This window comes from Otolemur garnettii, unplaced genomic scaffold, assembly GCF_000181295.1.
Source record: "Otolemur garnettii isolate 467f Iridium unplaced genomic scaffold, OtoGar3 scaffold00013, whole genome shotgun sequence".
In the NCBI taxonomy this organism is placed as follows: domain Eukaryota; kingdom Metazoa; phylum Chordata; class Mammalia; order Primates; family Galagidae; genus Otolemur; species Otolemur garnettii.
In genome coordinates this window covers 30823608-30836847 of record NW_003852408.1, presented here as the reverse complement: position 1 = coordinate 30836847, position 13240 = coordinate 30823608, and the positions used below count along the sequence as shown (strand labels likewise).

At 41.8% G+C, this 13240-nt stretch overlaps 1 protein-coding gene across 8 annotated transcripts in view; it reads left to right on the top strand.

Annotated features, from left to right (window-relative positions):
* Positions 1 to 13240, top strand: part of SPATS2L (spermatogenesis associated serine rich 2 like) — a 167702-nt gene that overhangs the window by 80818 nt on the left and 73644 nt on the right. The window lies entirely within an intron of this gene.

Genomic DNA, 13240 nt, shown 5'->3' with positions numbered 1-13240 from the left:
TTTGGAGTTTCTTTCAACCCTAAGAGTTCATGACTGTGAAAAAGCCGCCCCTTGGTCGTTTGTTGGAGACTGATTACCCTTCAAAGCCCTCCCAAGTCTGCAATGCTTCCTCCACTTAGGGTCAGAATCCGTCACCTGCCATATAAGGCACCTTGAACTGTTAGCTCCTAAGGATCATAAACCACAGACCAACCCAGCCATCCGGCACCATAGGACCTGGGTCCCTAGGGGTGTTTTGCTCATGGTTGTGCAGGCAGGAGGGACAGCCCAAGTAGGGCTGGGGCCTCCTTCCACAGCTGGCCACCCCAGCTCCCACTGGATCGGAAACCACTTGAGGGCAGGAGTTTGTCCCAAAAAATATGGAATGAAAGATGACAGAAGTAATACTGATGCTTCCACAGTATTTTTTTCCTTCACTTACAAAGATGTGCTAGACCCAACTGCTGGGGATATGGCCCGGAACATGTAGATGAGGCTCCTGCTCCCATGAGCCTCACGGATAGACAGGAATATGCAGATGCACACAGTCCTGTCAGACGGGGTGACTGCTATGGGGAAGACACAGCAGGGGTGACAAAGGGGAGACCAGGGAGGGTGCTGCTTCACATGGGTGGTCAGGGCCATGGTCAACTGAGACTAAAAACTACAGGAGAGAAACAACCACAACCATGCAAAGATCCAAGGGCAGAGAATCCCAAAGGCAAAAGCAGATGCCTAAGGTGGTCTTGTTGAAGAGCAAGTGGTCAGGGTGGCCAGAGTGTGGTAGGCAGAAGGGGTGATGATGAGAGGTGAGGCTCAAGAATACTGCTTAGAATGCTGGCTCTTACTCGGTGCATAGACCTCGGAGAGACTTTGATGAGAACAATGAACTTGGATGGGAACAAATATATTTTTATCTTTCAATATAAAAACATTTTTATCTTTGCTAACATTTAAATGAAATTTAACATTTCCTTCACTCATGAATGTAGGCAAAGAAAAAAATAAGCCATGGTAGTAGCCTGACTTTCATGACTAGAAATCACAGATATTTTCATATCAAATTACATTTGTTGCAATGTTGTTTGTTCATCAGTACTTCGAAATTACTGTAATTACAGAAACTGCCGCTATATTGTGTGATTTGATGTGTTAATAGAAAAGTACATTTACTATTGGAGTGTAAGTTTTGGCTTTATTAGTATTTTAACTATTTCAACATGAGTGCTTTCCTTTGTAATAATTTATTGTATGAATTTTGAAACATTATTCTGAGAAGGACCCTGTACTCTTCACCAGACAAAGGGTATCCATATACTAAAAGGTCTAGAACACCATGATGGAGTCATACGGGGCTGTATTCAAAAGGCAAGAGTAAGCAGTTGGAAGGTTTTAAACAGGAGCATGACTTGATCTGACATGTTTTTAAAAGTTCACACTGGCTCTATCAGCAACTATGCTGTATGTTTTATAAAATCTTCATATTAAACAACTTTCTTGTTTGATGAGGACACTGGAAGCTTGAGGTCAAACTCAACTTGGTCAAGGTCAAACTCTTAAGAAAGATACAGGAGTGGGAATTCAAACTCAGCTGTGTCTATTTCTAAAGCCTGTGCTCTTTCTGCACACTGCTGCTTAAGATTTGCTGCCAAGATATCCGCAGGGCACAGAAGAGCAAACTTGTTACCTTAATTCTCCGGGGATATGATTAAAACTAACTTCCACCAACGTATGTTTTCTTTGGAGTATTATATGTTATCTTAAAAATGGATGCAAATTTTCTATCCATTGTATTCCATAATACTTTCCATATTATTTTAATATAAAACTGTTTTAACTTTGTGACATTGTGAAATATACATTTGATTTTCACATAGGACTCCTAATCTCCAAAACGGTGTGCTTTTTTTGCATGCTAATGAGTCGACCTTTAGGTGGGCTGTAGGGATCAACCAGGTGATTAGAGAGCTGGGATTTTCAGTTTCCTCATCCAAATTTCAAGGAGGGAAGGGAAGCTAAAGGCTAAGTTGGTCACCAGTGGCTAATGATGTCGTCAATCGTGCCTATGTAATGAGGCCTCCATGAAAACCCAAAAGGACTAGATTCAGTTGGGCTGAACACATGGGGGTTTCTGGAGGGTGGTGAGCCCAGAGAGGGCCTGGAAGCTCCAGCCCCTTCTCACATTCCTGTTCTTTGCTTCTCTATCTGGTCTTCATTGATAACCTTAACATCAATAATATCCTTATAATGAACCAGTAGACTAAGTGTTTCCCTGAGTTCTATGAGCCACGCTAGCAAATTACAGATGGTCTCGATTTGTGGTGGTTTAACTTAAGATTTTTTGACTTCATGATGGTGCAAAAGCCATAGGCATTCAGATGGAAAAGCAGCCCCGACCTCAGTCAAGGAGCATGTAGAGTAGAACTCAATGGAGGGGTTGTGGGAACTCATAATTTATAGCCAGTTGGTCAAAAGTATAAGTGACACATATTGTAGTCGTTCCTCAGAATACAAGGGAGATTAGTGCTAGGACCATTATGAATGCCAAAATCCACTGATGCTCAAGTTCCTCATATAAAGTGGCATTTGCATATAACATACGCATATCCTTTGGTATACTTCAGATCATCTCTAGATTACTTCTAATACCTAATACAATGTAAATTCGGTAGTTGTTAACTATATTATTTTGTGTTACTTTTATTGTTGTATTGTTACTCTCTATTATTTTACTTTTTCTAATATTTTTCATCCTTGGTTGGTTGAATCCTACGTAGATATGTGGCATCTGTGGATGGGGGAGCCAGCTGTATTTGTATGTGCTGTGGGGGAAAGTCTTGTGGGACTGAGCTCGTACCTGTGAGAACTGATGCTATCTCCAGGTAGACATAATGAAATTGAGTTAAATTAGAGGACACCCAGCTGGAGTCTGCTGAAGAATCCAAGCGTAAAGGATGGTCTGATGGGGAGAAATCCCCACACATTTTGGTGACCACAGGTCACAGAAGTTTTCCATGTTGTGAGCATGTATAGCGAGAGAAAGTGAGTTTGTTTTCTCTACCTTTACAAACTTACTGACCATTGAGTAAACAATAGCAGAGAGATGTGCCTCGTTTATGTCTTCATATGGCTTTATATAGCCCCTGACTCACAGTTAAGCACTCAAGTGAGCATACGTATTCCCTAATTTGAGAAGCAAGGTTGGGCACCACAGTGCTGCCGGAAGAGTAGCCCATTTCCAAATGTCAGGTGATGGATGGATAGAACAGCTTCAAAAGTTGGATCCGGGCAAGGAAAAACACTTTAAAAAATCAGACTCAGCAAATGATCCTGCAAAGCGCAGCTAGTGGACAGACTAATGTGGAAGGCTCAGCAGTTAACATTAGAGTGTCTTATCCAAAACAGCGGTGGCATGGAGCCCGCAGGGGCAACAGGCTGATCTGTCAGCGCACAGATCACACAGGTTCAGTGTGGACACTCCGCGCTCCGTCCTGGGCACCGCGTTCATCCACGTGTCACGAGCACTGTCAGATACCCGTGTGAAGATTAACAGTGGATGGTGTTTTCCCACCACACTTCAGCAACTTATCAAAGTGTTGGCACTATTTTGAAAGAGGGTGATGTTTAAGTTGTAAATATTGTCAATCTGCATGACAATGAAAGCAGAACTCAGCATCTAACTCAATTAGTGAATTCCATCTTCCCATGCCAAAAGGTTAATAGATTTTTCAACTCAGTAAAATAAATCATAACAAATAACTGAAAAGTCTGATCATTTATAATTTTACATTGATTTATTTGCCTACACTTCCTTTAGTTATTAGCTTTTATGGCCTTTTTATGATTAGTTTGTTTCTCAATCCGTCACACAGAGCAATGACATTTCAGTTCTGAAAATTGAGAATAACAGTAAGTGTTATGTCTTAGATTGTAAGCTTTTAGAGATCAGAGAACAGACCTCTGAGGTGTTTTCGATACAATTAATCTAGTCAAGCAGTGTGGGGAATTAAATACCTAATAGTACATCTTGGTGTAGAAATGAGCTCATCGGTTCTCTCTCCTGGGTCCACTGTTGGGTGAGTTGAAGCAGAGCAGGTGCTTTGATGAGGAAGTAATTTAATTTCTGTCCTCATGCAGCTTTTAGTCCAAAGCAGGAGCCAGTGACTTAAAACATTCCAGACAACTGAAACATAAAATTGACAACTCTTTTTAATGGTTTTGTTTTAAAGTGTCTTTAAGTTGTTGTATTGAAACTACAAGGATTTAAACTGGGAGTGTGATTGGAGTCAAAGTTCAGCCTCCTTAGCAGGACACAGATTCTGTGCACAAGCAGACCCAGTCTCCCTGTGCACCCTTGTACCACCACATCCACGCGCCCCCTCAGCCCAGCCAGCCTGGCCTTGACTGTGTCTGCTCCAGGCTTTGCAAAGGCAGTTGCCTCTGCCTGGGAGGTACTCCTCGGGGACCCAGCCCTACTTGTGGGAGCTGTTTCTCCTTCCTCTTGGTCTGTCTGAATTATTTGCCCCTCTTCTGTTCTCTGTATTGTGCCTCAGTGGGGTACTCTGCATCCTTCGTCATGGCTGTCATTCTAAGTGATGCAATTGTTAGTTGTCATTCTGTCTCCCCATGTGGGATTGTGAGCTCCTTGGAGGCAGAGATTGGTCTTACTATTGCTTTTCTTGGGTTTGATACATAGTTGACCTCCCAGTTAGAGTTAGATAACTGAATGAATAATGGATGAATGAGCATGCCTGCTGGAATAGTTAAGTTCTTCAGAGACTATATTTTCCATTCACGATATTTTGCAAAATCTTAAGCCTTCTTGAAAAATGAAATGTAGGTTAATGGAAAAGTCATCTTATTTTAGTACTCTCTTTGCTATTAAATAAACCATTCTTAAATTGCTTCTAAAAACAGAAACTTAGGTTACTTCGGTTGACTACCTGTGGTCCTACAGAATAGTAGCCTCTTTAGGAGACAATTATCCAATACAGGTGGTCTCAGATAAGTTTCATAATGACAAATTAAGTCCTTTTGTGAGTAACCCATCATGTCCTACCACACCAAAATACATCAGTAAAATGAAAGGCGGAAAAAAAAAATCCCCAAATCTCATTTTATTAAGAAGAGCTATCAGAAGAAAATCTTTAGGTTAATTGAGGATCTTATATTTAGGGAATATTCACTTTTGACGCCTCTTCTCTCCATGTATTTTTCAAGAACTGCAACCCTAGAAATTTATAGATAAGCTAAGCAGAGGGCTTGCTAGTGACCATTAGATTATTTCTTATGTGAAATGTGTGGGTATCAACCTACAAGAGACTTACAAATTTTTAAATGAAATTCTCCACTGAATAAGAGAGGATTATTAGAACTGGTATAGACAAAATAGAATTTTTTTGTCAGATAGTGTCATACATTATTATAAATCAGTTTAAATAGAATATAAGTCAGCAGTCTACAGGTGAAATGGTTTCTATCACACTTACTCAGCTCTGCCACTGTAACATTAAAGCATCCATCGAAGATATGCAAATAATTGAGTGTGACTACATGCAAGACATTTTACTTACAGACACTGAAATATGAATTTAATAAAATCTCCATGTCACACACACAAAAAGAATATGAGTCAGCAACAAAACCTGGTGAGGGAAAGTAAAAGAGATCCTTGTTTGTAAATGGGGTTAATATTTGCTGAGTGTCTTTTCATTTTTATTATTTATTTGAGTGTCCTTTGATGGATTAATAACTAATTCGAGCAAGTGATCCCTAAGGAATCCAGTGCACTTGGGAAGTGATCGCCAACAAAGTCAGGCTGTGGAAAGAGTGTGAAGTTTGGAGACAGACATCAGAGATTATTAGCTTTTCAATTTCTACTTGAACACCCTAAAATAAGCCACTTTGCTTTTCTGGGCCTCAGTTTCCTAATCTTTAGATTGGACATGATAATAAAACCTGCCTCGCACAGTCACCAAATACAGTCATAAAGGTGGACCTGCTTTATGAGCTGTTAGTGACATAAGCTGCACAGGGGGAGCTCTTCTGTTCATTTTACAATTAAAAGTGGAAAAGGAGCTCTGGCTAATTAGCATTTTTTTTTTTGGAACTCAAAATATAAACTCCCAGAGAACCAAGATTAGAAAGAAAAAAATAAAAAGCCCAAATGAGAGAAAGAACATAAAAGTGGACTTGACTTTTTCAAACTTGAGTAGTTATTGCTGAGCCCCACAAAAAGTGAGACTAGATGATACGATGGCATGGAAAGTGGGCAATAGCTCAGTCTGTAATATCACTGCTGAGTCTTGCCACTTATGGCGAATGGCTTTTAGAGCTGTTAAAGTTATGGAGGTAAATTGGGTAGTAAACAATAATCGTATAGAATCATCAAAATGAGAAAGAGGAATAGAGAAGGAGAGAAGAGTCTCTTGTCCAAAGAGGTGTCATTTCTTCAGAGGACTGAGATAGAACGTGTTTATGTCTTGGTGTCCCAGCATATGACCATAACAGACGGGCAGATGGTTTATTATCTTATAATAAGTGTATACTATTTTATACACTTATTCCTGTGACTGTCTTGATCTGTGTTTTATGAGTCCTGAAACATAGTTCAAGTCTTTATGTGTGAGAGTATGGTCAGGAAATCCCGAACATTTGAATAAAGAGATTTTAGCAGGATCAGAGAAAGTAAGTGTACATAAGAAACCCATCATCGTGCAACTTCACAATATTAACTCCATTTACTAGAAAACTCATTTCATGGGATTTGAGACAAGTTTTAACTGCTATGCAGTTGTTTTGAAAGACCAAATCATGCAAGCTTTGGAGCAAATTTTAATTTCATAATTTTGCAAGAGCGTGTAAGTCCAGTCTGCCCAATCCTTGGATTCAAACAGCAAGAACACAAACCACGCAGCTTTCAGACACATTTCACTGGGGACAGGTTCTTGTCATCATTTTCTCATAGGGAAGGGTCATTAAATTTCCCTTTCAAAGAAAGGAGAAACATTGACAATAGTTGTTGCATAATGCTTATGTACAGAACTGCTGTTTCTGTTGCTTGGCAACCAGGAGAGATTTGACAGGGAGTCTAAAGGAGCTGAATGAATAAATGGAAATGTCAGCATTGGTTTCAGGGGATAAGAAGAAATTTACTATTGCAGGATTAGCATCACATTGCTTTGACCGAGCTACCTGATTGGAATTCACAGCGTTTCTCTTCTGCTTCTCCTGCTCCCCACCCCTTTCAGCTTTGAATCACAGCCCCTTTCACTCTGTGGCTGAGAGGTGGATATAGAAGACAGATGGTTAATGCCGAAGAATACAAAAGCATGTCAAAAATGAAATCCATTGGTGGCAGGAAAAAGTAACTTCTGTTGGCAATCCCTTGGGATTTATAGATACTTTAGCACCATTCTTGTTATTTCTCACAATGATCCTTCATATTAAATTACCCAATTTTTACAGATTAAAAAATGACTAGTTTGCAACAATGATTTCTTTTTTCCTGACCTTGCACACTGAAAAAATAGACAGACTGATAGATTTACATGGATAGATTTAACACTTAAAAGTATATTGCTTGTATTATTATTTTTGTTAAAACTACTTTTTCTCTGTAAGATGCTTTTCCACACTTGATTATGAAAGCTCCTAGTGAACTTTTCATTTGTGTCCCTAGTAGCGCCTATAATAGTAATGCCATATAGACCCTTATGCTCCCCCAAGTATTTGCTAATTAATCAATATCTGGTTAAATAACTTAGCCAAAATTCTATAATGGTAATTCTCAATTCATAAGGAGGGAGAAGAAAATGGGACATGCCTTCCCTGGTTGAAACAAGTATTAGAATATCAGTGAGGAAAGGACAGATATGATTAAGGAAAAAAATATTTCTGTTCATTTGAGTCCTCCAAGAAGCAGATGCCAAGATGAAATGAGATTAGAAGAGATGTGGTGGGTGGGGGGAAGAGGAGGCTAGTGTTTGTAAAAGTTGAAGGGGACAAGGCTGGAGCAGACAGGGAGAGTCCTCAGCCTTCTGTGAAGATCTGCCGTCTATGAAAGGCCAGGGAGCCAGGCAGGGTGACATATGCCTGTAATCCCAGCGATGGGGCAGGCTGGGGCAGCTGATGCAGGAGGATCACTTGAGGCGAGGAGATGGAGGCTGCAGTGAGTGATGATCGTGCCACTGTCCCCCAGCTTGGGTGACAGAGTGAAACTCCATCTCTAATAAAAAGAAGACAGGAGTGGAAAAAGAAAGGAAGGTAGAAAGATTCTCAAATGTGCAGCAAAGTGTTAACAAAGTTTCTGTAGGCCAGGCGCAGTGGCTCACGCCTGTAATCCTAGCACTATGGGAGGCCATGGCTGGTGGATTGCCTGAGCTCACAGGTTTGAAACCAGCCTAAGCCAGAACAAGACCCTATCTCTACTGAAAATACAAAGACCATCGCTTGAGCCCAACAGTTGGAGGTTGCTGTGAGCTGTGATGTTGCCATGGCACTCTACCCAGGGCGACAGTTTGAGACTCTGTCTCAAAAAAAAAAGAACATTTTGGGCAGCACCTGTGGCTCAAAGGAGTAGGGCGCTGGCCCCATATGCCAGAGGTGGTGGGTTCAAACCCAGCCCCGGCCAAAAAACTGCAAAAAAAAAAAAAAAGAACATTTCTACAGGCTGATAAGGGTAGTGTTCAGGCCAAGGCTGCCCTGTGGAGTCCTGAGCCCCTCAGAAAGAAGCTTTTTCCAGCACCTCACTGTCTTACTTGTTGATGGGGAGCACCCCGGGGCAGTGTGGCTGGGGTGCATGGGGGGACCCAGAGGACAGTAGCAGGGCTGTCAACTGAGCTTCCCAAAGCAGATTTTCATAGCTGCTACAATGCTTGAGACAAAGTTTTATACATATTTTAAAAAGAAGTTGAAATACCTATTTTTGGAATTCACCATGATAAAAGCATGTGATTTTTATGTTTACTAAAAAAGAGTAAATAAAGAGTTTAAGAGCCACTCTTCTAAAGTAATTCACAAATTAATAACACAAACTAGAATTTCCTTTCCCTTACCAAGCAGATCAAGCCATACTGCCGTCAGTGTGGGTGTCTTCTAAACAGTGACTTGGCAATCTTACTTCCTACTAAAAGTATACTGTTTCTAACCACATCGCAAGTAACAAAAGGACCTGCTAATTCTAATGAAAACTGTGTCCCTCTGTACATTGGGTTAACTCTCCTACCTTTAGTGTCTTTATCTACCAAATGAGGGAAGTCATGTAGATCTGTGATCCCTAAGCCCCGGGCCACGAACTGGTAGGGTCTCTGGCCTGTTAGGAACCGGGTCACACAGCAAGAGGAGCGACAGGCAGGGAGCCAGGCTCCATCTGTACTTACAGCAGCTCCTATGGCTCACATCACCACCTGAGTTCTGCCTCCTGTCAGAAGGCGGGGCTCTAAATTCTCATGGGAGCCTAAACCCTACTGTGAACTGCACATGTGAGGGATCTAGGTTGCATGCTCCTTATGAGAATCTAATGCCTGATGATCTGAGGTGGAGCTGAGCACGCAGTGATGCTTGCGTGCTGGGGAGCAGCTGCAAATACAGATTATCATTAGCAGAGAGGTTTGACTGCACAGAGACCGTAATAATCAATTGCTTGCAGACTCAAATCAAAACCGTATCGCTGAGTGGCAAGTGACAATTAAGCTGTAGTTGGTGGCAGGCTTTAGAGTGGCGAGGGAGCATCTCGCTTTAATTGTAAAGCTGCCTCTGGTAGCAGCCTTTATAGTGGCAAGTGAGTTGATGTACTGCAGTTGTACAGCTGCATCTGGTGACAGGTTTAAGTCAACTCTGACATTTCTTTCCGTCTGGGCATGGCCTGCCCGTTGTTTTGTTTACCACTTTTGTCCACGCCTCTTCCCCACACTGCACACTTGTCTCGGTCACAGTTTTGGTAAGCCCACAAGCTAATCCTAGAAAAACGAGTGAAAAACCAACATCACCAGAGAGCTTCTTTGAAAAAGGGGAAAGACCCAACGATGAGACAACAGAAATCTCTAAGATTGCCAACAAAAATGAAACCTGGATTTAAAGGAAAATACCAAGAGTCTGACTTAAATCATGGGTTCATTGCAGTGGGTGATTCGCATACTCCGAGAAAGGTTTGTATAATGTCTGCTGACCAGTTATCCAGCGAAGCCAAGGAATCCTTCAATTCTGCTTTGCCACATAGAGACCAAACACTCTGCATTAAAAGACAAGCCTTTGGAGTTTTTCAAAAGAAAAAAACATGAACACAAAGAACAGAAGCAATTACTGAAGGCCAGCACTTCATCCAATGTGTCTGCCCTGAGAGTGTCACTCCGAGTGGCCGCCTGCATTGCTGAAGCTAAGAAGCCCTTTGCTGTTGGGGAAGAGTTGATCCCGCCTGCTGCTAAGGACGTTTGCGGTGAACTATTACGAGAAACCGCAGTTCAAAGGTGGCCCGTGCTCCTCTTTGAGCCAGCTCCACGACGAGACGGACTGATGAGACAGCAGAGGACACTGAGGCACAGTTGTTAGGATTAATGAGTCACTGCAGTGCATAATCCTGGTGGACAAGACTCCAAGGCCATTGACAAAGCGACAATGCTTGTATTGGTGCCGTGTAATTTTCAGGAGGAGCGCATGCATGAGGCTACGTATGTGTGCTTTAGTCGCCAGCCAACACCACAGCTGCAGAACAATTCAGTCTTTGAACGTTACGTTTCAGGAGAACTGAACTGGGCATTTTGTGTTGGTATGTGCGTGGACAGAGTGGCTGCCGTGACTGGACGGCTTTCTGGTTTCACTACTCACGTAAAGGAGGTCACTCACAGTACGTGAGTCTACGTACTGTGTCACCCATACAGAAATATTGGCTAGCTGAAAAATGTCACCTGAATATTTTTCAGAATGTGACTGAAATTATCAACCACATTAAAGTGCATGCCCTTAACTCATGTCCATTCATGCAGCTCTGTGAGGAGAGGGACACGGAGCACACGTGTCTTCTCTCACACACAGAAGGGGGGCGGATTTCTCAAGGTAGCTCACTGACCATGCTGTCTGAGTTATGAGAGCTGCTCAAGAGATTTCTTTTAGAAAAACAGTCACCCCTGGAGCACATATCAGTGACATAGAATGGATCATAAAACTTGTTCCTTGTGTGACACAGTCAACCTGCTCAACAAACCCACTCTGTGTCCTCAGGGGAGAACAACACTGTGTTTAAGTTGGCAGATAAAGGGGCTGCGTTCAAAGCCAGACTGGAATTATGAGGGTACGAGTGGACGTGGGGATTTTTGACATGTTCCAAACATTAGTAGAGATTTTGAAAGAGACCAAGCCAGGGCCTTCTTTCTCCCAGCTGGTGCATGGTCACCTATCTCAGCTTTCAGAGGAGTCTGGGCATCACTTTCAGCCACAGAAGACCCCCAAACAGGGAGAGAATGGATCCATGATCTGCTTGTGAAGAAACCAGGTGAATTGACTTTGTCTAAGCTACAAAAGGATCAACTGCTGGAGATGGCAAATGATGGTGGCCTTAAAAGTATGTCTGAGATAATTTCAAATCTCCATTTCTTTTCTTTTTATTGTGTAAAGAACACTTCACAGGAGATTCATTCATCCTTTTAAGTTTTTAATTGTTCAATGTGGTATTGTTAACTATAGGCACAAAACCTGTAGAGCTTATTTATTTTGCATCTGAAACTTCATACCCATTGATCAGCAACCCCCCATTTCCTCTTCTTCCTAGCCCTGGAAACCACCATTCCACTCTCTGCTTTTATGAGGATGACTCTTTTAGGTCCCACATATAAGTGCAATCATATAGTATTTGCCCTGTGACTGGCTTATTTCACTTGCCATTATGTCCTGAAGGTTCATGCACGTTGCCATACGTGGCAGGATTTCCTTCTTTGGTAGGCTGAATAATATGCCACTGTATGTACGAGGTCTGACAATTAAGTTTGTGAACTTGACCCCATGCACTTTCTTTGGCAGCACTGTACAAAGAGCTCTGGCACCTTTCATGACCTTGGTGTATCAGCATCTGTTCTTGATGTGTGGTGCTGTCTTACTAAGTGGTGTTCATTGTTGTTGCATGCTTTTGTGTGCTGTCCAAAGAATATTAAAGCTTGAATTAGAGCAATAAACAAACTCTAAATTTCTTTTTAAACTTGGCAAGAGTGGAAGTGAAATCAGGAACATGTTAGCCCAAGTTTATGGAGATAATACCATGAAGAACATGGCAGTGTACAAATGGATTTAACATTTTTCCGGGGGAAGAGAAAGCATCACTGATGAAGAGAGGTCAAGGTGGCCAGTAATGAACAGAACTCACGAAAACATTGCAAAAATTCATAGAAGTGTGTGTCAAAATCATTGGCTGGCTGTGTAAGAGGCATAGCTGACCAAGTAAACACTGACAGAGAAATAGATAGGAAAATCTTCTCCTGAGGAAAGGTGTGTGTAAAAATAGTCCCGAAGGAGTTCACCGATGAACAAAAACAAAAGAGAGTCAAAGTTTGCCAAGACCTTTTGGAGAGGCAAGATGATATTTTGGGCCATGTTATCACTGGTGATGAAACTTGGGTATACCAATACGACCCTGAAACAAAGCATCAGAGTACGCGGTGAAAGTTGGCTAATTCTCCATCACCAAACATGTTCCGTCAGTTCAAATCAAGAGTCAAGGTGATGTTGCTAATCTTTTTTGATATCAGAGGTATTGTTCATAATGAATTCATACCAACTGAACAGTTAACCAGACAAGATGCGGAGCGTTCAGGGTGGTATGGCTGTAGACTTCAATAGTTAACCAAATTTACAATATAGAAGTGCTAGAAAAGCTTCCTGAAAAAATTAGATGGAAACGACCTGAACTTTTCACCACCAACTCCCTTGCATCCTGACAATGCACCAGCTCACCTGACACTGTCTGTGAGGGAGTTTCTAGTTAGTAAACAAGTAACTATATGGAACACTCTTCCACCTCATCAGGCCTCCTATGAACTGAAAGGAAGATATTTCCATGACGTTCAGGACATCAAGGGTAATACGATGACAGCTCTGATGGCCATTCTAGGAAAAAAGTTCCAAAATTGCTTTGAAGGGTGGAGTAGGGATTGGCAAGAGTCCCCCTTGCAAAGGGGAGCACTTCAAAGGTGACCACAGTGATGTGTGGCACTGAGGTATGTACTGTGTTTCCCCGAAAATAAGACACTGTCTTATATTTATTTTTTCTCAAGAA